The sequence below is a fragment of the Ursus maritimus genome, unplaced genomic scaffold (genome assembly GCF_017311325.1).
Source record: "Ursus maritimus isolate PB19 unplaced genomic scaffold, ASM1731132v1 scaffold_31, whole genome shotgun sequence".
Taxonomy (NCBI): Eukaryota; Metazoa; Chordata; class Mammalia; order Carnivora; family Ursidae; genus Ursus; species Ursus maritimus.
Window position 1 is genome coordinate 20,858,843 of NW_024425675.1, and position 5,652 is coordinate 20,864,494.

Consider the following 5,652-nt stretch of genomic DNA (forward strand, 5'->3'; position numbering starts at 1 on the left):
TTAAAATTTTCAGTTTTGCATCATATATTTAGTTGACTACAGCCAAATTAAGCACAGATAATAATACAGAGTTGATTTTTTATTGAGATAAAATTTACATGTGGTTAAATGCATAGATCTTAAGTGTATGGTTAAATGAGTTTTGATGAACATATGCACATGCGTAAACATCACTTCCATCACTACGACTCTCTCCTCATGGACTTGGCTTTTTAAATAGCCTCGTCCCTCTTTATATTTTCTTTATTTTTTTTTTTTAAATAATAGACTGGGGCACCTGGCTGGCTGGGTCCCTAGAGCATGCAACTCTCAATCTCAGGGTCCTGCGTTCAAGCCTCACGCTGGGTGTAGTTCACGTAAAAAAATATGTAAACATATGTAAAATAATAGACTTTTTTTCTTTTTAGGGCAGTTTTAGTTTTCTAGAAAAATGAGCAGAAAGTACAGTGTTCCCAGATACCCCCTCTCCCCTCCGCCCCGTTTCCTCCATTGTTAAGATCTTGCATTAGTATAGTGCCTTTGTCAGAACTGACGAGCCGATATTGATAGATTATGATTATCTAAAGTCCAAATTTACAGTAGGGTCCACACTTTGTGTTGTACATTCTATGGGTTTTGACAAACGTATAATGGCATATATACACTATTACGGTATCATAGTTTCTCCTAAGAATCCCTGTGCTCCACCTAATCATTCTTTCCTCCCACCTTCTGATCCCTAGAAACAACTGATATTATTTTCTCCATAGTTTTGCCTTTCCAAGAATGTCACGTATTTGGAATCATGCACTATGTAGCTTTTTCAGATTGGCTTCTTTCATTTTGCAATATGCAGTTAAGTCTCCTCCATGTCTTTTTGTGGCTTAATAACTCATTACTTTTTCATCACTGAATAATATTCCACTGTTTGGTTGTACCACAATCTATTTATCCATTCACTTACTGAAAGACATCTTGTTTGCTTCCAAGTTTTGGCAATTATGAATAAAGCTGCTATAAACAGTGTGCAGATTTTTGTGTGAATGTTAAATTTCCAGCTCATTTGAGTAAATACCAAGGAGCATGATTGCTGGATCATATGGTAAGAGTATATTTAGGCTTCCTGAAAAATACAAATCAAACAAAAACAAAAAATGAGAAACAACTGCTAAATTGTCTTCCAAACTCACTGTATTATTTTGTGTTCCCACCACCAAGCTCCTGTTACTCCACATACTCAGTAGCATTTGGTGTTATAGTGTTTTGGAGTTGGGCCGTTCTAATAGATGTATAGTGATGTATAGCAGTATCTTGTTGTTGTTTTAATTTGCAATTCCTTTTTGCAACACCTCCTCATATAATTATTGGCCATTTGTATATCTTCTTTGGTGATGTGACTGTTCAGATCTTTTGTCCATTAAAAAAATTGAACTGCTTGTTTTCTTATTGAGTTTTAAGAGTTCTTTACATATTTGGATACCAATCCTTTATCAGATATGTATTTTGCAAAGATTTTCCTCTCAATTTTTGGCTTACTTGATTCTCTGAACAGTGTCCATTGCAAAGTAGAAGTTTTTTAATTAAAAGGAAGTCAAATTTATCAATTTTTTCTTTCATGTATCATGCTTTTGGTGCTTTCTCTGAAAAGTCATCACCAAAACCAGTCACTTAGATTTTCTATTTTATCTTCTATGAGTTCTGTATATTTAAGTTTATAATTCATTTTGAGGTTTTTTTGTGAAAAGTGTATAGATTCATTTTTTGCATGGAGTATCCAGTTGTTCAAGCACCATTTGGTGAAAAGACTATTATTTATCCATTAAGTTGCCTTTTGCTCCTTTCTCTAGGATGCCTATATTTGAATGGATTTATTTCTGGGCTCTCTATTCCTGGATTAGGATTGCATTAAATCTATAAATCAAGTTGGAAAGAACTGACATGTTGACATACTCTGTATTCCTACCCATGTGCATGGAGTATCTCTCCATTCACTCAGATCTTCTTTGATCTATTTCAGTTTTGGTGCTAACATATACAGTATTATGTTTTTAATTTCAAATTCCACGTGCTTGTTGCTAGTACATAAAAAGTCAATTGACTTTCATATATTAACCTTGTATCCTGCGACCTTGCTATGACCACTTAGCTTCAGGTGTTTTTTTGCTGTTGATTCTTTGAGATTTTCTACATAGAGAGCCAAGTCATCTGCAAAGAAAGACTGTTTTATATCTTCCTTCTCAACCTGTTTATCTTTCCCCCCTTTTCTTGTCTTATTCCATTAGATAAGACTTGAAGTATGATGTTGAATAGGAGTGGTGAGAAAGTACATTTTTGTCATGTTCCCAATCAAGTGGGAAAGTACTTAGTTTCTCATCATTAAGTATGCTGTTGAGTAGGTTTTTTAATAGATATTCATTATAAAGTTAAGGAAGTTCCCCTCCATGCCTAGTTTTTGAGAGTTTTCACCATGAATAAGTGTCAGATCTTCCGCATCTATCAATATGCAGATGATTTTTCTTCTTTAGACTGTTGATGTGATGGATTACATTAATTGATTTCAAATGTTGAGCTAGCGTTGTATAACTGGAATAAATCCCACATGGCTGTGGTGTATCATTTTTTATGCATTGTTTGATTTTATTTGCTAATATTTTGTTGAGGAAGAATTGACTTCTGAACAACAGTAAAACATATTATTTTACAATTATCCACATGGGTTTGTGCAGAAAAAAAAATTTTTTCATTCTTTATATAGTAGAATGATTAAATACTCATGTTCATTGGGGGTATATATTCAAGAATATAAAGTAATAGGTCGGGGTTAAAAAATGATATCTAGGTATCTTTTGTATTTGTCCCCTCTCTCCATCTGCGGCATCTCTCTCCAATTGTGATACCTTCCCCTTCACTCTCAACTGGTCCAAATCACATTACCTTTTAGGAAAGCTCAGAAGGATTTCCAGTTTTTCATGGTAGATTAAACTAAAGATCAAATTAAGTATTTTTACCTGCTCACTCCTGAAACCAAACAAAAATGATAGTAAAGAATTAAAAAATGCAAAAGCACAGAAAAAAGGGGGGGAAGGGAAGGAAACAACAGATAAGTATTATCAATGAAATTTTGGAAAATAGAAAACAGATGGTGGAGTGGAAATCTTTCTAGCAAGACAGGAGAAAGCTAAAAAAAAATCCACAACCGTACTTGTCGGCAACAGCATACCAACAAAACAATCCAATTCACCTAAAAGAACCCTGGGAAGGCCTGGACATTAGAGACACCAAATAAGACAGGAGGTGGGTGTGAGAATGGGATTAAAGTGTCTATAAAAAAATCTCTCCCATACTCCATAAACTCCTTTATCAACCCACAGAAGGGGTAAGAGGTTTACTGTATTTTTGGAGAAGCTTAACTCTACACGCTGGCCAGGACAGTAAACATTGTGGAGGAAGGCAATGAAGCAATGACCCTGAGACATTTTTGCTTGAAAGTCTGCATAGTGAATGATATCATTCAAGGTCCATTTTCCCACTGTCATCTCCCAGCCTTATACCACCAACCACTACTGCACCACACCACCACCTCTCACCTACACCTATCCCTCCTGGAGAAAACATGCAGAGACATTTGCATTTGGTGGTTTTCCAATAAGACAACTATATGTCTGCCAATTACCCTACAGTGAAGCCCACCAGACAATAGCCCTATTCATACACATTAAGTTTCTAATTATTATTTTTTAATGTCTTATTTCTGTAGGCAAAAGGACAGCCCATGATCACTAAGCAATTGAGGAACACCTCTAATGTTGTTCTTTTTCAAGAATGCTTTGAATATTTTAAGTCCTTTGCAATTCTACCAAAATACAATTGGCTACTCAATTTCTACAAAAAAAGCCTGGTGGGATTGAAATCAATTTGGGGAGAAGTGACACACTGGCAATATTGGGTCTTCCAATTCTTCAACATGGCATCTCTCTCCATTTCTTGAGATATTTTTAATTTTTTTCTCAAAGGTATTTTGTAGTTTCCGGGATAGGGATCTTGCATAGCTTTTGCTAAATTCTTCCTAAATGTTGTAAATTTTGACATTACCGTAAATGGAATTTAAAATTTCCATTTCCAAGGTGCCTGGGTGGCTCAGTCAGTTAAGTGTCTGACTCTTGATTTTAGCTCAGGTCATGATCTCAGGGTCATGGCATCAAGCCCCACATCGGCTCCTTGCTCAGTTTGGAGTCTGCTTAGGACTCCCTCTTCCTCTTCCCCTCCCCCACTGCTTGCACATGCACTCTCCCCCTCAAAAAATTTTTTCATTTCCAATCGTTTGCTGCTGGTATATAAAATTAAAATTGGGGGCGCCTGGGTGGCTCAGTCGTTAAGTATCGGACTTTGGCTCAGGGCATGATCCCAGGGTCCTGGGATCGAGCCCCACATTAGGCTCCATGCTCCACTAGGGGCCTGCTTCTTCCTCTCCCACTCCACCTTCTTGTGTTCCCTCACTTGCTGGCTGTCTCTGTCAAATAGATAAATAAAATCTTTTTTAAAAATTAAATTAAACTAGGGGCGCCTGGGTGGCACAGCAGTTGAGCGTCTGCCTTCAGCTCAGGGCGTGATCCCGGCGATCTGGGATCGAGCCCCACATCAGGCTCTTCTGCTATGAGCCTGCTTCTTCCTCTCCCACTCCCCCTGCTTGTGTTCCCTCTCTCGCTGGCTGACTCTGTCTCTGTCAAATAAATAAATAAAATCTTTAAAAAAAATTAAATTAAAATTGATTTTTGAATATTGAATTCACATATTACAACCTTGCTAAATTCTCATCTTTTTTTGTAGATTCCTTAGGATCGTCCATGTCAACAGTCTACAATTTAGATTAATTGATACACCTGCATAACCCACACTCCATCAAGATGTAGAACATCTACATAACCCCCCAATATCCCTAGTGTCCCTTACCAGTTAACCCCACCTGAGGCAGTAATTCTGAGTTTTTTCCATCATAAAGTAGTTCTGCCTCCTCTAAAACTTCCCATAAATGGAATCATACAGTATGTACACCAGTTTTCTTCACTCAGCATATTGTCTATGAAGTTCAGCCATACTGTTATACGTGTAAATAGTAGATTTTGATCACTAATATTACACTGTATGATTATATCAAAATTTTAAAATCCATTTTCCTACTGATAAATATTTTATTCCAAATTTTGGCTATTGGGAAGAGAGCTGCCAGAAGTATTCCTGTCCAAGTATCTGTACTGGTATACATTTCTCTTGGGTACATACCTAAGAGCGGGATTGCTGGCTCAAAGGAAGGGATAACTTTATAAGAAACTACCAAACCTTTTCCAACGCAATTTTATAATTTTACATTACGCCAGCAATTTATGAGAGTTCTGGTTGCTTTGCACCCTCCTCTCAACATTTCTATCCTCTCTAATTTATTTTAACTGTTCTAATGGTATCTTGTGGGTTTTGTTCCTAAGTGGGTATTTATTTTGGAAACAATCTCAAACTTACAGAAAAGTTGCAGGTACAGTGCAAAGTACTCTTCCTCCCAAACCAGTTGAGAGAAGTTGCTAATATCATGTTCCTTACTCTCAAATACTTTCGTGTATATTTCTTAAAGACAAGGATATTCTCCTGCATAATCACAACACCATCATGAAAGTCAGGAAA